At 35.5% G+C, this 24701-nt stretch overlaps 1 non-coding gene across 1 annotated transcript; it reads right to left on the bottom strand.

Moving 5' to 3' along the window:
* Nucleotides 1-280: 280 nt before the first annotated feature.
* Nucleotides 281-387, bottom strand: LOC140850647 (U6 spliceosomal RNA). The gene has a single exon (XR_012133598.1). It is a non-coding gene; the product is annotated as a U6 spliceosomal RNA (small nuclear RNA).
* Between the last annotated feature and the right edge of the window lie 24314 nt (nucleotides 388-24701).

The raw sequence follows: 24701 nt of genomic DNA, 5'->3' as shown, positions 1-24701 counted from the left end.
ATTCCAGAGATGCAAGGATAGTAGAATATTCATAAATCAATCAATATCATACAACACATAAACAAACAGAAGGATAAAAACCACATGATCACCTCAATAGATGCTGAAAAAGCATTTGACAAAATTCAACATCAATTCATGATAAAAACTCTCAACAAAATAAAGGCCATATATGACAAGCCCACAGCCAACATCATACTTAATAGTGAAAAACTGAAAGCTATTCCTCTAAGATTGGGAACAAGACAAGGATGCCCACCCTCACCACTTTTTTTCTTTTTTAAATATGGAATGCTTCATTAATTTGCATGTCATCCTTGTACAGAGACCATGCTAATCTTCTCTGTATCATTCCAATTTTAGTATATGTGCTGCCAAAGCGAGTACCCCTCACCACTTTTATTCAACATAGTACTGGAGGTCCTAGCCACAGCAACTAGATAACACAAGGAGATAAAAGGCATCCAAATTGACAAAAAAGAAGTTAAATCCTCACTATTTGCAGATGACATGATACTATACATAGAAAACCTTAAAGAATCCATGAAAAAAATACTAGAACTCGTAACTGAATTCAGCTAAATTGCAGGATGCAAAATTAAAACACAGAAATCAGTTGCATCATTTCTATATACTAATGATGAACTAGCAGAAAGAGAAATCAGGAAAACAACTCCATTTACAATTGAATCATAAATAGTAAAATACTTAGGAATAAATCTAACCAAGGAGGTGAAAAACCTGTACTCAGAAAACTGTAAGACACACATGAGAGAAATTAAAGAAGACACCAATATATGGAATTCTTTAATGTGCTCATGTACAGGGAGAATTAATATTATCAAAGTGGTTATCCTGCCCAAAGTAATTTACAGATTCAGTGCAATCCCTATCAAAATATCAACTGCATTTTACAATGATTTAGAGCAAATAACCTTTAAATTCATGTGGAAACACACAGACCCCAAATAGCCAAAGCAATCCTGACAAAGAACAACAAAGCTGGAAGGATTATGCTTCCTGATGTCAAGCTCTACTATAAAGTTACAGTAATAAAGACAATTTGTTACTGGCCCAAGAACAAACAGCAGACTCATAGATCAATGGAAAAGAATAGAGAGCCCAGATATAAACCCAAGCATATATGGTCAATTAATATATGAAAAAGAAGCCACAAATATACAGTGGGTAAAAGACAGCCTCTTCAACAACTGTTGTTGTCAAAACTGGACAGCAACATGTAAGAGAATGAAAATGGATTGTGTCTAACTCCATACACAAAAGTAGATTCAAAATGGATCAAAAACCTGAATGTAAGTTGTGAAACCGTAGAATCTCTTAGAAGAAAACATATACAAAAATCTCTCGAATGTAAGTATGAGCGACTTTTTCCTAGAAACATCTCCTTATGCAAGTGAAACAAAATAAAAAATGAATCAGTAGGACTATATCAAAACAAAAAGCTTCTATACAGCAAAGGACACCATAAGCAGAAGAAAAAGGCATCCTACAGTATGAAAGAATATATTGATAAGTGACTTATCTGATAAGGGGTTAATATCCAAAATATATAAAGATCTCATACACTTGAACACCCAGAAAAACAAATAACCTACTCAAAAAATGGGCAGAGGACCTGAACAGACTCTCCAAAGAAGAAATACAAATGGCCAACAAGCACTGGAAAAAATGTTCCACATCACTAATCATCAGGGACATGCAAATTAAAACCACAATGAGATATCACCTCACAGGACGGCCAACATCAAAAAGATGAGTAACAACAAATGCTGGCAAGGATATGGAAAAAGGGGAACCCTCCTACATTGTTGGTATGAATGTAAATTATTTCAACCATTGTGGAAAGCAATATGGAGGTTCCTCAAAAAACTCAAAATAGAAATATCATTTGCTCCAGGAATTCCATTCCTAGGAATTTATCCAAAGAAAACAAAATCCCTGATTCAAAAAAACATATGCATCCCTATAGTTTATTTGCCATAACCAAGATATGGAAGGAACCTAAGTGCCCCTTAATATATGAATGTATAAATAAGAGGTGGTATATATATATACATATATACATATATACATATATATGTATATATATACATATATACAATGGGATATTATTCAGCCATAAAATGAAAAAAATCCTGCCATTTGCAACAACATGGGGGAATCTAGAGTTATTGTGCTCAGTGAAATAAGCCAGGCAGAGTGACACAAATACCATATTATTTCACTTATTTTGTAGAATATAAAAACAAAGCAAAACAGATGGAACAAAACAGCATTAGACTCACAGACACTGAGAAGTGACTAGTGGTTACCAATGGGCAGGGGAGTGGCAGGAGTCAGGGGAAAGGGGAGAGAGACTGTTTAACCAGTGTGATGTACATTTGATAACAAAAAAATGCTTTTAATATCAATTTCTTAAGTGGGAAAAATATTTGACACACTTAAAATACAAAAATGTTAATATCTTTGATGCATAGAAAAACTTTAAAATCTATAGTAAAAATGGCTAACCATCATGGGAGAAAAATTTTCAAAGATTATGGACAAAAAAGTCATATAATAAAACATACAGATGGCTAATTAACATGTGAGAACATTCAGCCTCACGCATATTAAAAAATCACATTAACATATCAATATCTTACTGATGGGAATAAATTGTTACTAATTCCATGAAAGTTGATTTGGTAGAATCTATCAAATAGTCTTCAAAATATTCATACCTTTCTATCACATAATTCTCTTCTATGAATTTCTCCTGAGGGAATAGAGATTTGCACAAAGATTTTGGAACAGTAATATTTGTATCAGTATTCTTAACCATTATAAAAACATGAAAACTCATTTTTATAAGATCCATTAATTAAATTAGTATGCGCATGTGATGAAATTTTATGTATTATAATCATGTTTTTGAAGAAAATATTTAATGATATGGAAAAAAATAGCATAGTACAAATAGAATGAACATATTGAGATTCAAAATTGAAGAGAATATTATCCCAACTAACAGATGTGATATATATTTCCAGTACTGTATTTTCATATTAGTCTCTATACTTTTCCATGTTTCCTGTAAACATGTTATTTTAATTATGAGGAATAATTATCATAAAAATGTAGTTAAATTGATAAATCAAAGTCAGTTCTATTGTTAAAAAATATTTATATTTTAACTAAGTATTTATGTTAGTTTTAACCTAAATGAGCTTTGTAGTTTAAGAGTATATTACAGATAAAGAGAGTTAGATGACCTTCAGAGATAAATTATTTTTTTCCTTCCCACTTCCCAATTTTAGATTTCATAAGCTACTCTGGTTGGAATGAATTCTTCATTTAGGCAATAACACCACTGATTTTGTCACGACTTTATTTAAATACACTTTATATATCCTAATGATCTTATTAATTGATATTTACTATATCCTCATCATTTATTCATTTGCAAACCATTTCTTAAGTTGAGTAACTTCCCCAGATCATTAGTAACTCCATAGGTTGCAGAATTTTTACTGTGTCATCACTAACAGAACAATTTTTCATCAAATATTAGGAGCAAGTTAGTAATTAGATACCAACCCTCACTTCCCTCTCTAACCCATGCACTTATTCTCCACCTAGAGGTAAATCTGAGACTCACTCAAGACTGAGTCTCTTGGATATTGTCAAATGGATTGAATAGGTGGAAATGATCCTTTAAGATACTAAAATTGAACCTTACCTATGTAAGGTGATATATATTAGACAAACATAAGAGCTTCAAGTTAAATATTCCCTTTACCTGCCATTTAGCAGCTGTGTAAATTTTCTGGGTCTCAGTTGACTCTTCAATTAAGTAGAAATACTAATACCTCCCTCAACAGCCTGTTATGAAGGTTAAATCATATGAAAGCTATAAAGTGTCTAACACAGGTATCTGCTGCATTGCACCTCCATCACTGTGAATTCTTAAACTAGTTATACCTGTATAATTAGATTTTAAAAATGGTCATAACTAGTGTGAATGATTGCAAATTTGCTTTTTGGAATATTTGAAACTTGGTATTCAGATGAATATTGATACCACTTTACATATCATATGGAAATTTCCCATTGGTTATGAAAAGTTTCATCATTTGTTTTTTAGAGAAAAAGTTAGCATTGAAAAATGTGTTCTAAAGGAAGCCAGGTATGAGATAAACAGGTCTCTTGAGCACTTTTCACAAAATGGTTTCACATTCTGACAGGAAGAGCTTCTCTGCAGCCTCAGTGTGTGTCAGACAAGCTTAGCTTCTGTGTTGGTACATTTTCTTATCTCTCTATGCCATTTTTAATTGCAAAATCTGCTACAATGTTGAGTTATACTTCAGATCACAAAGTACAAAATAGAACATATAAAATACAGACAACCCAGAAAAAAGCAGAATCAAAGTCTTCTATAGTGAGATTTGTCTTTTTTACAGGTTTCTGGAAAGCATGCTGTAAATGTTCCCAGTAACTAGCCACTGGAGTCATATTTCCAAGCAGTATTTACAGAGTAAAAGGTAACGCATGGCAGTTAGAGTATACATGAAATACAACTATTCTGTTATCTCCACCTCATAGAGAGCTGGCACTATGAGGGTGATCAAACTGATACTATGTTAGGGAGGGTACTGGTGAGCAGGAGTATCAGAACATCAGGCAGAATGTCAGCAATGCTGTAACATGTTTTACAGTGGAGGATGTGTGATAAGATCACACAAAAAGATAGTTAATTTGCCACAGCAATGGGATCTGTCAGTGATGCAGAAAGAGTGGAAGGACGATGATTTAGGATCAAATCAACAAAGGTTATATTGCATGCCTACGTGATTTGTATCTATCACAGAAACCATCCCTCTTAAGTTCCTGAGGCAAAAGTTACATTTCAGAGCCAGACAGAAAAGAAAAATCAGGCCCAAATAAAATTTTAACTTTTCATACAAATGCCAAAATGCATCTTCCTATTAGGGGAAGTAAGAAGATATATCATATTTCAAAATCTACTAAAAAATTAGTGTTTGTGAGCTCAATAATCTATTAGGTAACAAGAATATTGTGTTGTAATCAGAACCACATTGATGAGGCCATTTGACACAGTAATTAACAATTCTTACAGTAGATTCTCCAGCATGTCTCCTGCCTACAAAGACATCAATTTCACATTACTATATAACTTTCCATCCCTTTTTTTCTACTGCCTAGCAAGTGCTAATCATTCTTTAAGGCTTTAGTTTACGTGTCATCTGCCTATGAAGACTTCCTTTGACACCTGCAAGATGAATCAATCACCTCCCCTTTGCGTCAGTACACCCACCCGTACATGTCCCTCTCCAGATCTCCCATGACACTGTAACTCTTCAAGGACGAGAATGACCAGAACCATGAGTGCCAGTCCGATGTCTACATGCTCTTTGACAATGTGCTAACAATTAAAAGCTATTTGATAATGAAAATTATTATAAAATTCAAATGTGCCAACAATGATTATGTAGGTGGAATTTTAAAATTTTGAGTCAAAATAATAGAGCCCCTCCACTATCTGTTCAGGCTCTCGGCATCATGCAGACTCCCATTCTCTCCGTCTGGCCACACAGGGAGGAATTTCTGACTCCAGGTCTTTGCAGTCCCAAGCTGTCTTGGGAAGCTGTCAGTGATGATGAGCATGTCAAAAGGTGGAAAGAAGAGGAGGCTTGGGGAAAAGAAACAAGAGAAATTGATGGGAGGATGAAGGTGACAGGAAGAACAAACTTTTGGAACAAACTTAAAGATGAGAAATAAGTCCGAGAGAGTCCGCAGTACTAGCTCAAGTAGATTTAAATAAAGCACATTCAAATCCTGTTAAGATGTTAGAATATATACTGTAGGAGAGAAGCAAATGCAATGGAAATAAATAATTGTTATTTTTAAAAATAAGATGACATATTTATACATCAGCTCTTGTTTGTTCTTTTGGGAAATGCCTCCTGACTTTGTATGCAATATAAACATAGGGGATGGTGACCTGTGTCCTTTTTTCTCATTTGAAAGAACCAGTGAGCAGTGGAGTCTGTGAAACTTGATGTTGAATGAGAATTTGATTTCTAGCTCTGCTGGAAAAATGAACTTTAGGAAATTTTCTTATCTTCTTGCCTCCTCACTTAAAAAATCTCCAACTTAAATTAATATTATCTAGCCCCAGGAGTTACATGAGGATTCAATGAGCTGTTAAGAAAAAATAGCTTAGCCCAATGCTGGCATGTGTCCTGGACTCAGTATTTCCTGCCTTTCTGCTCTCTCCTTTTTGCCTTTTTTTTTCTTCAATTCATCTATTGAAATATGTATTTATTTATTTTACTAACATGTAATCTGAACATGGCTCAGGGAAATGAATGATTAAATTTGTTGTCTAAGTTAGATGTGCTTGACCTTAAAGCTTTACAAAATAAACTTATTCATATTACATTACTGAGAAAAAAATGTGGGTAGCTTATGAAATGAAGTTGGGGCCTACAGAAGCACTTCAGTAAATATATATCGATTGCTATATTGATATAGCTTGCTTAAAACAAAAAGTCAAACATTTGAGGCACGGAGAATATGTGACTGCTCTTACTCATATAACTTCCGTCTTGTTGACTCTTGAAGCAGTTCCTTAATAGCCACTTTGTTTTTGCCCATATGCCTTTCATACATTTTGCTTGGAAGTCTCAGATTTTAAGGAAGTCCTTTAAAGATTTCCATGGCTAAACACATAATCTCCCCAAAAGAGCACCATTTCTGAGTTATCTACAAAAATATTACAAAATGTTCCATTTGGCCATCTTTGACATGGCAGTATCATCTTTATCTTCTTCCTCTCTTTTTCCCAGTTCTAATTCTCTCCTTAATCACTTTCTCTACTTTGTCTTTTCTTCTCCAATCAATGGCTTCTCTTAGGCTTAGTCCTCAGTGCTCTTGTTCATTTTTTCATTCATTCACCACTTGTCAAACATTTATTGATTTTCTTTATTATGTATTAGATATTCTTCTGGCAGTGATGAAACAACAAAGAATAAGACATACATGATTCCTGTAGTCAAGGAATTGTACTAGAATGTAAGATTATAGGTGAGGAGGACATAAGATAATGTTAAATGCTAGCACATGCTATAAAAATGTAGATCGCACTTGAGGAGAGGGAGACAGTAGAACTGTGCTATATAGTCAGAACAAGGAAGAGTCCTGCAGGAGATGAGTTTAGAGCTGAGAACTGAAGGAACAGGCTAAGAGGAAATCATTAGGCTGGATGAGACTGGCATTAAGGGATTTATCCTTCTGGTTCTCTCTGACTGATGTAAACTTAAGCCAGCTGGACATCCCTGCTCCCCTTTATCTCCTCACCACTGATGGTGACATCTCTGCTGCTCTTACTGCCACCATATTCTTGAACATTCTCTTGTGGTTTTCCCAAACCTCACTCATACCTTTGTAATTAGGCACTTTGTAAATGATTCTCCCTAAATAATCTTAATTTCAGCATACCATCTGTTTCCTGCTGACTCCCTGAATGACAGTAATTTGTACTGAAATGGCCTCAGGAAAGAGGCCCTCAAAATTGGACATTGGTGTTGTGTTAGTCACATATTTGAGTAAATGGAGGCTAACATCCTTGCTGGGTGAGGGAGGAGGTAAATGGCACACAGGTGGGACACAGATAACCTATGGTATGTGATGGTGGTGTGATTACTGAAATTGTCACTGGTAGTGGCATAAAATGAAATGCAGACAGAAAGTAAATCCTGGGGAAATCAAAGATCTGAGTCATGTAGTTTCCACCACAACTTTAGTGATTATGGAGTCACCTGGATTCTCCTATTATACCTTAAGAAAGTATGCAAGGGGAAAAGAATATATTAGAGGTATGATAATAAACATGTAGAAAAATACACAGCCACTCCAGCGGCTTCAAATCATTTTCTGTAATTCCAGGACAAATACAGCTGAGGCCCAGGCCCTGGATCTGTTTGGAAAGTATTCAGAGTTGCAATGCAATTTCACTCAGCCTCATCACATTTCTCAGGCCAAAGTAAGAAGACCAGTGACTGAGGAATGGGACAGGACCATGCCTCAAGGAATAAGATCATTTAGGCATATATGGCCAGGGCTGAAACCTTGCATCTCAAAATATCCTCTTCCTAGTGGGATAGTTCTCCTCTGCTTAAAAACCTTTAAAGGACACACAAATTAATGCTGATTCTCCTTAAGCCTTAGTACCATTCAGTGCCTCCAAAGCTATATGAAACTTAGAGATGCAAACCTTTTGGGGGACAAATAGTTTATAATCCAAAGAGTTATAAAAAATCTTGCAAATCAGTATTGGCAGGAACATGGGGAATAAGTGGGAAGTAGATTCTATAGGTGTTACACCAAAAGAGAGAAAATATAAAACTTGATGAAGCCAAATCCATTCAAATTGATATGGATGTGCTTACCCAATAATCGAGAAATAAGGGGTTGGCTTAAGGGCATAAGAGGAGTGCTCTGCTAGTGTTATGGCCTGATGTTCCTGTCTTACCCCAAATGCATGCTGAAACCTTACCCCTTAATGTGATGGTATTAGGAGGTGGGGACTCTGGGAGGTTGCTACTGACCTTTTTAGGTTGTTCATACTTCCGGACAAAAATGTAGAATAAGGGATCATTGTCCTGGTGATTGATTCTATTTTCCAGAAGGAAACTGGATTGCTGCTATAAAAAAAACTCAAGCAGAACTATGTATAGATCCCAGGGGATTCTCCAGGATACATCTAATTCACCTTGTGATGGTTAATTTAAAGTGTCAACTTTACTGAGCCATGGGGTGGTCACATATTTGGCTAAACATTATTCTGGGTGTGCCTATAAAAATATGTCTAGGTGAAATTAACATTTGAATTGGTAAACTGAGTAAAGCAGATTGCCCTCCCCAGTGTGAGCAGGCCCCATCCAATCTATTAAAGGCTTAAATTGAATAAAAAGCTGAGAAAGAAATAATTCCCTCCCTCTGCATGACTGTCTCTGTGCTAGGACATGGTCTCCCGCCTTCAGATTCAGACCACAACTTAACACTATTGGTTCTCCTGGTTCTCAGGACTTTGGACTTGGACTGGAATTACCCCAGTGGCCCTCTTGGGTCTCCAGTTTGCCAGCTGAAAATGTTGGGCTTCTCAGCCTCTGCAATTGTGCAAACCAATGTCTTAAGGTAAATATATGCATTATACATATACACACATAGACCTACTGGTTCTATTTTTCTGGACTAGCTGGGCTAATACTCTCTTATAATCTGTGTCTTATAGTCTATATATTAGAAAAGTCTGTCAATCCAATAAAGATAACAAGACCACCCAGGAGACAGATCCTGCAGGATAAGGATTTTCATCAACTGAACTGCTGGCACAAAACTAGGAAAATATGAAACTGGTGGTAGAAAAAGATCACAATTATTATCAAATTAAGCCTGTGAACAACTACAAAGAGAAGAGTGACAGCAGATATATTTATATGACTGAATTGTGCCCTTTCTCTGTTTTTTTTTCCCTGTGTGTAAAGAACAGGAGACACATTGAGCATTTTAGGTTTTGTGTGGGAGTATGATTGAACTGCCCTTACCTGTGGTGATGGGACTTCGTGCATCCCCTATGTGGGGGCGACAAGTTTTCACCTTTGTGAATACAGGACAAAGGTGAATCCCAGGCAGAAATATGTACACTGTCCCAGACATCTTCCATTTGTCCCTCAAGGTCTACTCTACCTGACTTTACTCTCCTTGTTGCCTTGCATGGCTGATAAAGGGATTACATCTATGGCCCCTGTGCAGCCTGACTCCCAGCTGTTTGGCCAGTGAAGATCCAGGCAAAAGACTGAGGTCAGGATGCTTGTTCTCTCCCTATAAGGGTGTCTCGATCTGTGTGTGTTTACTGACACTGACTGTCTTCCTCAAGGTAGATACTGTGTATGGCTCTTTTCCTTCCCATTCCAGCAACTACTCCATGTACTCCTCCTTCTGGGCGTTGGGACCTTGACAGCTCTGCTGCATTTCTAGCCCTACAGTTTCTCTAGTTCTGCTGCACTGTCCCTTGTGGCCATCAACACACATAATTAATCCCTTTTAAATAAACTCTCCACAACTACATTCATTTGATTGTGTTCTGTTTACTTTTAGGACCTTGTTCTGATAGAGCTATTTACTTATTAGATGATGTTGAGCCTTCATCTAATGATATAATGAATGGGCTGGAAGTTCTGTTCTATTCAAGATAACATTTCTGGCTTTTCACAGCTTCACCTCTTCATTTAATTGTGTACCACTGACTACAAACAGAGTCTTGGAAATACTTGCAGTTAAATCTTTGATTCATTTCTTTATCTCCTCAACAATAAATGGGCACCTCCAATTAGAAAGAGATGGAACTTAAGAAAGGCAGAAGATAATAAAGGCAAGTAATGGCAGAGACATATGAGCTGAAATTGGATTTGCAAAGGTAATAGAATGGTGGAATAAAGTATTAGATATGAGTGGTAATTGCTGGGGCCAAAATATGAAAGCTGAGGACTTACTACTGCGTTAAGACTATTATTTCCCAGGAAAGAAAACTGGAAGCAAAGTGATAGTCTATGCAGTTATTGTCATGCCCTCTCTCCCCCAATCTTGGGAATTTGGATTAATTGACATACATGGATATGCATATAAATATTCTTCACCATAATTCTTTGAAAAAAGATGTCAACACTTTCTGCAGCCATAATACAGAGATTTCCCAACATTAAATTATCCAAAAGGCAACAAAAATAGTTTTGCTCCCAGCAATGATGGACTAGCTTGTTTAAGACCATCCTTCTACCTAAAAACAAGTAGATAAGTAATACAAAAGAATACTAAAATGTGTTTGAAGTCACTGGAAATCTCCCAGGGCAGTGAGGACCTGTGCACAGAGAATTAAACTAGACATTTGGAGTCACTCATCCATCAATGCATTGAAAAATTTGAAAGGAGTGGCTGGAAGACTAGATCTATGCAGAGATTTCAGAATTATGGAGCTGGAAGAACACAGGTGGGATTCAGGGCTGGCAAAGGAAGAATGGCCCTAGTAAATAAAACAGAATTTTAGTGGGGACCCCCAAAGAACTGTTTCCTAAGAGTAGAGTGAAGCAGTAATTGGCAAGCCTTCAAAGGCACTGGGGCCCAGCTTTCAGATCCCTCAATTATTGATTGGATTAATATTAATATAATCATAGAACAGAATAGAGAATATAGGTACAGACCCACATATGGATAAGCAAGTGATTTATGAAAAGGATGGCACTGGAGACAAGTGGACAAAGCATGATGTTTTTAGTAATAATGATGGGTTCAGTGAATACCTACAAGGGGAGGAAAATTAATATTGACTCTAATTATACCATACACTAAAATTATTCCAGATAGAGCATAGGTCTAAATGTGAAAAATAAACCAAGAACATTTCTAGAAGATAATTTAGGAAAATATCTTTAGAACCCTGAGTTAGGAAAATATTTCTTTAATAAGGCCAAAAAGAGAAGCATTAACTATAAATGCAGAGACTGATAGACTGGATTGCACTAAAATAAAGAAGTCCTCTTCATTCCTATACACTATTAGGAAAGTGATATGTAAGACATATGGTTAAAGATACTTGCAATATATAAGACAAATATATTATTTCCATAATCAATTAAAGACTCCTGTACATCAGTAAGAAAATAAAATCAGACAACCCAATAGGAAAAAAGCAAGAAGCATAAACAGGCATATCTTGATAGTCAATAAACTTATGATAAAGAGTTATGCCTTATTAATAACAGAAAAGTGGAATTTAAAATGCAATGAGATACCACTACTTACCCACCAGAATGGTTAAAATTTTTAAAAAATGGAAAATCACATGTTTTGGAAAAGATAGGCAAATTAGAATCCTCATAAGCTGTTGAAAGCAATGTAAATTGGTACAAACACCTCACAGTGCCCAGTTTGTCTGAATAGATTTGTATCCTTTGATCCTGCATCTCCACTCATAGGCACACTCCAGACAGAAATTATTTCATATGTACACTAAATAATGTGCATGAGGATGTTCATAATGATTTTGTTAAATAATAGCCTTAGTGCAGGTTGAATTGTGTCTCCCAAAAGATATATGGAAGTACTAACCAACAGTATTGCAGAATATTACCTCATTTGGTAATAGGGTTGTTGAGTATATAATTAGCTATGTTAGGATGAGATCATGTTGTAATAGAATGGGTCCTTAATTCAATATGCCTGGTGTCCTTCTAAGAGCAGACACACAGAGAGAAAATGGTTGTCTAATAGTGGAAGCAGGGGCTGAAGTGATGCATTTAAAAGCTGGAGAAAGGCATGGATTGCTGGCAAACAACAGAAGGTAGAAGAAAAAAGGAAGGCTTCTCTTCTACATGTTACAGAGGGAACATGGCCTTGCCAGCACCTTGATTTCAGACTTCTAGACTCTAGAGCTATAGGCAGTATATTCCTATTGTTTTAAGCCACCAGTTTGTGACTCCTTTGTTACAGAAGCCCCAGGAATCTAAATTAAAGCCTGAAGTGGAAATGATCCAGATATCCTTCAAGAGTAAAATAGATGAATACATCAGGTCATATTCACCAAATGGAAACTATATATCCAATAACAAAAATAAATGAAATACTTCTGCATGCAAAAAACAACCATAAATTTGAGTGAAAGAAGTCAAACACAAAAGAGGATATACTATGTGATTCCATTAATTTAACATTCAAAAGCAGTCAAAATAAATCTATGGTGTTAAATTTCCAGATAGTGATATTAGATGAAGGGGGTATAAAGATTAAGAAGAGGTACAAAGGTGACTGACTTATGATACGCCATTTCATAATCTGGATGATGGTTTTTTATATATATATATATATATATATATATGTGTGTGTGTGTGTGCATGTGTGTGTTCACTTTGTGATAATTCATTGTAAACATTTTATACAATTATATATTTATAATTTGCATAATTATAATAGGTTATTTAAAAAGTTCATAGTATATTTGGAATGTCATTCACCAAAGAAAAAAATAAAAAGCTTGAGAAAAAGCAAGATAAATGGATTTAGTTATCTGACTCCCTAGAATTTTTCCCATCTTATGTTGCAACTGATATTAAACAGTTATACTACTGAAGAAATAAAGAAAAGTAAGGGTGGGGTCAGAAATGAAGTTTGTGTTGGTGAGTCCACCCCCTGATCATACTACACACAACTCCAAAACCTCAGCTAAATGAAGGACTCTAATCCTCCACTCAGAGGTTTGAAGTGTGGTCTATCTCGGTGATCCTACATGTTGGCCCATTTCTCACCAAGAAACTTCTATATTGAACTTACAGAAGTTTGAACTTAAACCAATGACATTCTTCATGAGTTATTTTAAAACCATCTCTCAATAAGATAGTTTGTAAATTGTAGATACAATTTACAGTCCTGAAAGAATTAAGAGGCCATCTCAAAGATGGGGAGGAGGGTAGTTCTAAGCATGTTGAGGGGATTAGTTAGTGCATTGAAGTTAAGAACATAGAGTCTAAAGCCAACTTTCTTTGGGTTCAGATTTCCCTTCCCATCTGTGTGAATTTAGTCAAGCTACTTAATATTTAACAGTACTTAATCTGAAAACTCCTCATAACAGAACTATGAAGTAGAGAATTTTATCCCCATTTTATGGAGGAGAAAATTTAAGTCAAGGCAACTTAAGTAAGGCTAATTAGTTTATAGAGAAAATTCTCTTGACACAGTTGACAGAGTTGAGATTTAATTACAGAGAAATTTGAATATGAAATATGATCTTTCCATATTATCATTCCGGCCAGATAACAGCTCAAATATACCCTCCTATGATAAGCTTTCTCTTTATCACCCAACTTGAAACTCCAAAGTATGGTGCAAATTTCTGTCATAGTTTTTGTTATGCTATTTTGTTATTTATCTGTGACAATCTGTGAAAGATACTACAAATAGATATCAACATCCCTCTGTGAATCCTGGTAAATCAGAAGACTCTTCAGGGTTGAGACCTTTTATATTTACCTCCCCAGTCTCTAGCAGTGAAATGGAAAAAATGGAAAAAAATGAATGTTTGGATTAATTATCAGACGCTTAGAAATCAAAACATTCCATGAATCTGAAATATATACTCTTAACAACTAATGTTATCCTGTGTTTCTGGGAGGTCTGTAAACTAGTCCTGATATGTGAAAATATTTTTGTCTCTGGCAAGAACTGGATTATATGATACCTTCTGTTTCAGACTAGTGACTCATTGGCAGAAATTGTTACCAGACGAGATGCTGTTTTTCCCAGGATCATGTCTCAGATGCTACAAAGAATGAAGCCAATAGACAGAGCAACCAGCAAAGCTTTTAATGAAGACTGAAAATAAGAGGGATCCTGCATATCAGGAAGGGATCCAAAGAAGGTGTCTGTTTGGGCTGCAGTGTCTTAGGGATTACACGCACTGGAAAAGTGGAAGTCCACCTAGTTGCCTAGGACCTGTTTTTAGGGCTGGACTGTGGGATCAGAAAACCCCATTGTTTCCCAGGCTGGCCATTCTAGGGAGTGGTTTCTTATGCATTCCACGTTGACTGGCTCACCACAGTGGATGGTATTAGCATCCCTCTTGGCTGATCTCTACCAAGGTAATGTGTACTGTTCTACCTACCCCACCAGCTACCTCCTGCCTCAAAATGACTGGTTGAAACTGTTACAAATTCCCAAAACATCCCAAGAACATAATAATCCATGGAGAACTATATGACACATTAGCATCTTTTTTAAATAAACATTTTTTAAGCATGGGAAAAAGATGAAATGTGTATTTCTTAAGGGGTTGTAGAAAGAGGTATGGTTTCTAATCTAGTCTCTTTATGAAGCAATCAAAGATAACTTTTTTGATGTCAGTTGTGCTGGAGCTGTAATGTATTTCAAATATGAGAAAAATTACTTATATATTTAACAGAAATGAATGGGTTGATCCTGGAATGCCATATAGTTCTGTATTTTTAGTAGTTCTCAATCAATGCATTCACTGTATTTCTAAATCTATAATTTGTTTTTTTCATTCTTTGCTCTAAAATAATTGATGGTTGCAAACCCTGGAAGTGAAATCAAGGAACCAAAGTTTTTTACTTAATGGGCAATTTGTCCAGTTAAGTAATTTTCTATTGTTACTGATATGTTTTTCTGTTGCTAAGAAATTGGATCCACAAACAAAAAAATGGATCAAGCCACCTGAAAATATTTATATAAGATTTTGGAAATATCTAAATATTTTAACTGCTTATTTGACTATGTGTATGCATGTATTTGGAATGAGTATTACAAAAGCCAGTAATTGTGATATAATAATTACAAGGTTTTAAAAAAGAATAATTAGCTTTATTTAGTGCTAACTTAATTGAAAAAAAAGTTGTAAAATATTCACTAATCAACCAAAAATCTTTTTGAGAAAAATATAATTAAAAATATTTTAATGTCACCTTAGCTATTACCATAAAAGTCAGTAAATCACAAAGCTCTTTTAGCATAGAAGTGTCAGCCTTGGTTCAAGTTGAATATGCTTTTAATATTTAATATCTAATAGCAATAAGAGACATAGCAAGCAAGAAATTTATAACTTTCAGTTTAATTAAGTAAAAGTTTCTTGAATCACTATCTTAATTATGAAATCCAGATGACTCCAGATTTCAGGCATAAAATGTGCTGTCACCTTGAGAGGTGTCATCTTGTTTAAGTTTCTTTTTTTAAAATCATCACAGATGTTCTCTAACAGAGAAAAACACCACTGGAGAACCACCAATCACTTATGAGAAATTCAGTTTCTGAGAGGACGTTCTATTCAGTTCCAGGACACAGTCTTAATGTTATCAAGTCCAGAGCACAGTTTTAATATTATTATCTGACATGTGGTTTAATTATTCAGGAACAATGATTTCTGATCACCCCAACATTTCAGTTTATTGACTTATTTTTTCAAGTGCATTTCAGCACTTAGAGTCTTATTGCTTGAAACAGTAATACTATACCTACAAAGATAATGATCATTTCCTCCTCACAGTGCTTGGGGATGTGAAACTTGTTCATATTCCTCCAGGACCCCTGTTAAATCCTGGAAAAAAATTCTTTGAATTGTGCAGTCTTTCAGAGGAACCCAACCAAAATGATTTCCAACTTTCTAGTTGCTGAATTTAATGTTGTTCTTGTCATTTTGGTGGTTTTGTTTTGTCTTTGCTGTGACCATGGTTGATAAGTGTCAGGGTGCTAAAAGGGCCCCCGACTTACCATGAAGACAGAAGTATTTCCATCAACAAAACTCCTGCCTTTGCTTTTATGACATCTGACTGAGCTTCTGCCTCTCCTGGCTTTGTCTTCCCTTTTTCTTCAACATTCATGCCTTAGACATTGTGACAGACCTCAGTTTCCCTGGTTTTCTCCCTGGCGCTCCCATTTTTGCACCTCTATTCATGATAATGTGAACTATTTGCAATTGTTTCTAATACACTAAGAAGCACCTTTTGCTGGCTAAAGTTAGGTAAAGGCAATTGGTTTCTAGAACGACAAAGGAACAACTCTAGGAAATAAGCAAAGAACATTTATTGGTAAATTTATCTTATACTAAAAATATAAGAAAGTGATTGGATGTACCATTCAGCAAAAATGAATGCAGAGCATGATGAATCATAAAATACGTAACATTAGCTTTACAGACTTTGGTCCACCCCTCTACCCTTTTCTTCATTACATTTCTTCATTCTCTGTTCCTGAAGTAACCAGCTCTCTGATAGACCTGTGAATTTTTGCCCAGTTAAACTCTAGATGTAAAACAATACATGATAAAATCAATCACACTTTTATTTCAAATATTAGTAATATATTCAAATATTAGACACCAGCTTAATGTACTCCCTCTTTACGAGGTTTTTGAATGTTAAAGATGTTAAATATATCCTCTGATACTACTATTTATATACATGGAAAAAATTATTATGCATGTATATGCTACAGAAATCACATACTAAAATGTTCAAGGAGCTATTGTAATAGCCAGAAACTGGAGATAACCTGGTTGGAAGCAATGAACAGGTGAAAAATTAATTAAAACATATTCATGCAATGTAATACCAAACAGAGGTGAGACAAAGGAAATATGACACAAACATCAATACAGATAATCCACAAGTATAATACTGAATGAAATAAAACAAGCAAGTTAAAAAAGTCTTATAAAGTGTAAAGATTACATTATATAAAGTTTAAAAACATATGAAGCACTGTAATATGATAGAAGCTACATATTTAATTATATACATAAATGCAGACTCCAGTTAGAAATTACTTAGTTTTATCTTTTTAACATAAATAGTATCTTACCCTATAAAACACTTTTAGGTTGCTTTTTATTATACATGTTTATATTTCTTTAAAATAAAATGGTAATATTTTGAAAAGATTTATGTTATAAAATAATTCTTATATATATAAAAATGTGTGTGTGTGTGTGCGTGTGAGTATAGAGAGAGAGAAAGAAATACAATGATAGGTAGAGAGAAACAGAACTATGAAGAAATGCATAGGTCAATGTTTCCTCTGGAGAAGGGGCAAGGGATGTGAAGTCAACACAGTTCTGGCACATAGAGATCCTCAAATTGTTGTCATTTTTATGGTAGATAGTGGGCTCTTGGGATTTATTATAATTTATCACTTTTAATATGTCTGAAATTTTCTGAATATATATAAACAATCAGAATCATTAAAAAATTTTATACTTTAAGCAATTCCCATGGAGATTTTGAGATGAGAGAGGTGTTTCTGGATTCATGTGTAGTTTGATATGAAAATTCTCACTTGGATATGCATGATCAGTTCTGTGACTTAGTGTTTTGCATAGTATTGAATATATGGTGGATCAAACAAGCATTTTTGTATGAATAACAAGCATCATAAGTAACTTTACAGGTTAAAAACTCACCTTAAGACTGATATTAAGCAAATGTACTGCCGATATTCTTTAAAATGTACTGACATTATTTTTTCCTATGAAACATACATCATTTTTATTTGAAAAAGTACAAGGTGGCAATGAAGACATCACTGAATAGAATATCTTACATGAATTTACAAGTATCAGGTTAACTAAAAAATATTAAAGCATATTGTTACATCTTGATTTCTCTCATTTTTTTCCTAGCTCATCAATTGTGTAGATAATGTTTTGTAGTGATATTCAGGAATTATAATTTATATCAAATTCCTGATTTTTTTAACTTCATAATTTACTTAGCTCTATGCACTGGATTTAATATCAGTATAGTTAATTGATGAATTCCATATCCTTATTAATGCATCTATATATTCTCTATGTGATAAATAGAACATGTAGCACAATTCTGTACTAATAGTAGTTTTCAATAAATGTCATGGATTAACTATAATTTGTGTTTTAATATTCTAATCAAATATAATATGATGCAATATAAATTATATAGCATTTAAAAATGTAGTTTGTGTCAGGAGGAAAGAAAATTGGAGCTTAAATAAGAAATTTAACTTTCATAACATATCAAAGAGAAGAAGTTGAGCAGATTTTATTAGAATGAAATGATTCAAACTTTAAATCACACTAAGAATGAAGTATAAATAGGTTAAGATGTTTCATCATTTTACAATGATAAAGAACAAATACCTTTGTAATGAATTACGAAGGAAGGCTTTCCTTGTTATTTACACCATTCTATTTTCCCTTCCCTTGTTTTCTGGGTATGCTCAGAGAAATCACAACATGAATTTCAACAGATGTAAAAACAGTATCAACCTGTCAAATAATGCTTGAAGGAAGTGTGCTTTGGTAACAGCTCTTATAGAAAAACATTTGAACTTTTCAAAGAACTTAGGATCACTGTGAACAAACAATAGCATCGTATGATGAATTGTAAATGGCTAGTGATATCCTTAGCTGCATTAAGGGAACTAAGCTCAAGAGTATACATATTAATTGAAGTTTTCTGTTCAATAGCAGGGGTGACACAGTAGAAGCAAACCAGGAAATCTAGGATATATTCACAAATCCCGAAGATAATGTTCATGATGATGAGGAATCTATTTATTATAGCAGGGACTACACAGAGAAAGATAAACAAAACTTAAGGGTTTGTGATATCTGGCTTAGAAAAGACAGGTAACCAAACAACTTAACTTCTGATATTTACATGGCTGCCAGTGTATTTGTTCAGTTTTGTTTCACAAGTAAGAGAACCTTGAAAGTTGGGTGGAAGTAACAGCTTTCAGCACACAGTGTGTGTGGTAGATTCCATTTTTGTCCCAATTCTTAATTCCTCAATACAACCTCAGACTTTGTCATGTGACAGTTCCTGTCACTGAGGCACAGTGTATTTCCCTGTCCCATTGATTTTGATCTTGTTTGGCCAATGGAATTTGGTGACTATGATAATGAGCCCCTTGAGAGCCTAGGCCCCAAGTGGCATTGCGCATTTCTGTTCACTCCTGTTGTTCTACCATTGTCATGAGGAGTTGCCCATTGACCTAAGGAGGATGTAACCTGGGATCGTAGACCCAACCTTAGAACTTGGAGCCAAGCCCGATGGTTCAGGCTACTCTCTGAGTTGACTGACTGAGATAGCTCTTACATTAATTTTTGGTCTCCAGCAAAGCTTCTCTGAGTCATTCCAAGAACACACTTTTGCCTGGTCTATGCCATCCTATTGTACATACTGACTAGTATGATAAGCTACTTAGATATTATTATTTTAAACAATGTACAATTGATTTTTTTAACTGCATCCTCTGCATGATTATCATAAGGCATTTGTCAAGACACACCCAAACCCATTCCTTGGCCTACATCCAATCTTTGATTCCTTTCCCAACTAAATTATTGGTCCTTGCTCCCTCCTTAACCTCCACTTCAAATGTGTTTCCAGTGCCAGTTATATTATTGTCAATTAACTACTCACAAAAACTATTACAGATCAATGTTGATTTAAATTTAAGATTTGATTGCTATAGATGCTTAGATTCAGGACTTTACTTTTTTATTTTTATTGTTATTTATGTTGATCAACAGTACCTTGCCAAATTGCAATCAACTTGAACTAAATCTTAATAAAATACTGTTCATTGTTTCAGATTAGGAAACCATTGTATTCCACTAGCAGACGTTCTGCTCTGTGGAAAAATATTATATAAAATAAGCAATTACCCATGCCTTTTAGGTATTACCTCACTTAAGTCTCATAACAATATAATACAAACTATTTTCAACATTTTATAACTGAAGAAATTGAGCTACTTTGAGATTATATGATATGCCTAAATTTTCATAATTTGTTTTGAGAGGACTACAATTCAAATCCTGCCAAGTTGACACCAGAAGTTTGCTCTTGGACAAAAAATTCTACCACTTTCACAGTTGAGATTTGAGAACAGTGCATCCTCTTTTATACTGTAACAATCTCAAGGCATATGTCTTGCCAGTTAATTACAATAAAACTGAAATCCACAACTAGGTTTAAAGGATGGGATTGTCATTTGATATTCATGAAAATATTACAATGAAAACAGTATTATTATTCCTAGTTATGATTAGGGGTTGAAGACTTAGAGAAATTAGGTAAGTTATCCCAGATAATACAACCTATGTATCCATTAGTACTCTAATCAAGGCTTTCGCCTGTTGCCTTAACCAGTGCAGTACCATTGTTATGGAAAAACCTGAAAACCTGTACTGTATCGCTGACAGAAAAACCAAGTGGCACTCCAAGGTCTTGGAGGGTTGAGTTTTATTTTACACCGGCGGGCTCAGAGGGGAGTAATCTCCCAAGGTCTGAGCCCTGAGCACAAGCAAGGGAAGCAATTTATATCATTTCAATATGTGGCATTTCAGGGTGCACAGGGCAAAAAAGGAGCCGGGAGAAAGAGGGGAGGTGGGAGCTGGGAGTGCTTTGCTGACTGCCAGCTGGAATGAGCAAAAATGCAGTTTGCTGACCTTGATGGCTGTGTTGAATATTTTCCTTATCACTATCTTTGCCAAAAATATAAACTCTGCAGTTTAGAACATGGGAAAAGAGCATTTATAAGAAATCCTTGGTCAATGCCATGCACTTGAAGATTGCCTTAAAGTGGCCTTCACATAGTGGATTAATGTGTAGGGTACCTCCTAGTGTTGCCTTTTGCAACAAGGTGGAACTGCATAAACCTGAAATTTGCACCTAATATTCTTAGGAGTCTAAGAGTGACATTCTCTCAATTAGTGAATTTCTTACTCATGAGCAAGTGAAAGTATTTTTATTAGAATTAGGATAAATAACAATAGTAAATATGACCTTACTGTTAGGTTTATCTTCCTTCCTATGTAGTGTTTAAATAAGAAGGAAACACAAGGCATACTTACCTGATGGTTTGTATCCCAAAAATATCAAGAAGAAAGAAATAGAATTGAATGAGCAAACAGTGGAAAATCTTAAGGATACAGTTTGGTTAAGATCTTTTCCATGTAATTGCAGGCTACTTATATGCTTGTAGTTATTCACCAGAAAGAAAGAGAAATGGTCGCAATAGAAAGGTACAGCCTTTTATCAAATTGGCCCCCTGGGAAGCTGATCTGAGGTAGGAATATATTTTGGTTGGACGTGAAAACAGAACTCAGATCAACTCTGGGGGAGAGCACCAGGGCAGGCAGGAGCCAGAAGGGAGGCAAGTGACTACTGTATATGCAGAAGGCACAGGAGGAAGACAAGAGTCACCATGTAAAACTCTGTTCCTTCATCACAAATAGAGATACAGAATTGTTTTTTCCCTCTCAAAACAGAGATTCCAGGTGGGACTAGCCCACCAAGAAGCCAGGAGGCAGACAGCACATTTCTCAGCCCTTACCTATCCCACTGACCTTATTTTTACTCTCAGCTCACCAAGGGCCTTTATGTTGCCTGGTGAAGCAGCTGTTCTCAGGCCTATGCCCTTCCTCCCCACTCCCATGAAATCTCCCTCTGTGAGTTGTGTTCTTTTTAATTCTCTGACTTTAATGTAATAGCTTTGGTTTTTGACAAATGCTCATGGATGGTGGAAGTGAGAGACACTGAAGCCACAAGGCTGAAATGTCACTTCAGGAGGGTGAATGTTTGATCTAAATCATCAAAAGTCAAACTTATATTTGAAAGGTCCAAAAAGAACTCTATGCTCAAGCTCATCAGATTTATCAGAAGTATCCAAATTCAGTATTTCAGAATTCAAGCTCTAAAATATATGAAAACAACCACAAACTTCTCCCACATGGAGAAGGAATAGTCCTGGGCTGTTTCACTAGAGGGCAGGTCTGAAGCCAGTTTTGAAAGCCAAAGGGGGATTAGACAGTTTGAATCGGGGATGGTGGTGGGTGAGACTGGAGGTATTCAAGCTCAGGCTCAGTACCAGCTGCGGTGGATTTTGTAAAAGGATTTCTGCTTTGGGAAGCAAGTTGGCCTGGCTAACCTTAAGATTTATAACATCTATCTGGATGGAAATAGTAATAGTTACATATATTTAATCAGAAAATTACATATGCTTTTGGAAAATTATGAAAAGAAGTATGTGCTTAGGAATGCTTGGACATATACTTCTTTAGTCTGCTAAAAAACAAATTTCATTTGCCAGTCATATTTTCCCTGGCCTTTCATCACAATTTATATAATCACACAACAAATATTCATGAGGACATGTAGACAACACTCAGCAGGCATGAGTGAGGAGCTGGCTCTGCAGATGCGTTACCAACAGAATATGAGACCCTGAATTGAGAGAGCAAATTCAGGAGGAAGGATGGAGATTCATGCCCTGTGTGGCTGGTAATGAACACCTAACTAGCCATTTAATTATAATAGAAAGACATGTATGAGCAATAAAAACCCAGATCTTAAGAATGTGAGGCCTTAGAAATCTTTGAAAATATTGTAAAGGCTATAGCTAACATGGATTTGGCAATATGAGCTCAATATTTTGGAATAAGGCAAAAGCAACTATTGGCCCAGGCATAGTCGAGAGAACAGCCAGTGCCCATAAAGTCACTAAAAGTCTGGAACAAAATTGGATGAATTACCAGTTTGTGACCTTTGATGCTGAATTAATGGTTTGTAAAATATTAAAACTCATTGGGTATCCAAATCAGTTCTCAGAAATTAACCTTCACATTGCCTTGAGGATAAATGCTGACCCATGCACACCTGACCAGAGCCATGGGAATGTGAAGTGGCACAGCAACTGTGCAAAACAGTGTGGAGGCTCCTCGAAAATGAAGAACAGACCTACCATCAGATCCTGCAATTGCATTTCTGGGTATTAGCCTGAAGAAAATAGATTTTATATATATATATATATATTATTCTATTACACATACACACACACACACACACATATATACATATATATAATGGAATATTGCTCAACCATTAAAAAACAATGAAATCTTGTCATTCACAACAATGTGGATGGACCTAGAGGGTATCATGTGAAGTGAATTAAGAAAAAGAAAGACAAATACCATACGATTTCACTAAATAGCTTTGGTGGTTGCCATAGGGGAAGAGGGATGGGGGACAGATGAACTAGGTGAAGGGGATGAAGAGGTACAAATTTCCAGTTACAAAATCAATAGTCCCAAGGATAAAAAGGACAACAAAGGGAATATAGTCAATACTATTGTCTTATCTTTGATGGTAACTACATTTATCATGGTGAGCATTTCATAATGTATGTAACTGTCAAATCACTATATTGTACCCTTGAAACTAACATATCTCAACTACACTTCAACTGAAATTTTAAAAAATGAAGTTAGATTAAATATAAAATACACACACGTACACATACATGCACACCTTTCTCTAAAAGTGAGCTTCCACACAGAACCCAAGAATGGACTAACAGTTACCAAAAGGAAAGGGACTGGGGAGGACGGGTGGGAAGGGAGGGATAAGGGAGGGAAAAAAAGAAAGGGGGCATTACAATTAGCATGTATAGTCGGGGGGGGGGGGCACGGAGAGGGCTGTGCAACACAGAGAAGACAAGTAGTGATTTTACAGCATCTTACTATGTTGATGGACAGTGACTGTGAATGGGGATGTGGGGGGGACTTGGTGAAGGGGGGAGCCTAGTAAACATAATGTCCTTCATGTAATTGTGGATTAATGATACCAAAATAAAATTTTTTTAAAAACTGTTAAAAAAAAAGTAAGCTTCCAATATAATCTTATTTTTTGGTATATTCCCTCATGATTTTTCTGAGAAGATTTTTGAAACATCTTCTGCACACTTATTAATGACCTGTTAATGAACTGACCCAGATGGTACTTACACAAATTATGGAGTTGCTAAACCTAGAGTTGAAATTTGGTAAGTTTCAAGGATATGAAATCTATCATCCTAGTATTAATAACTGTCACCTATCTGTCCCTCACATCCATGCTATTTCATAGTTCCTCCACCTTAATGAATCTCATAGGTAACTTTGAAAGCCTGAACATTCCTAGAAGCAATTAATCAATTTTTCCTATACACCAGTTTCTAAGCTCAAAAGTTTTCTCTAGGACAGTTATTTGCACTTAGAAAAACCTAAGTGTGCAGTCACTATTGTAACTCCA

The sequence above is a fragment of the Manis javanica genome, chromosome 7 (genome assembly GCF_040802235.1).
Source record: "Manis javanica isolate MJ-LG chromosome 7, MJ_LKY, whole genome shotgun sequence".
Taxonomy (NCBI): Eukaryota; Metazoa; Chordata; class Mammalia; order Pholidota; family Manidae; genus Manis; species Manis javanica.
The sequence above is the reverse complement of the archived record's forward strand: the minus strand, read 5'-3'. Positions and strand labels throughout refer to the sequence as shown.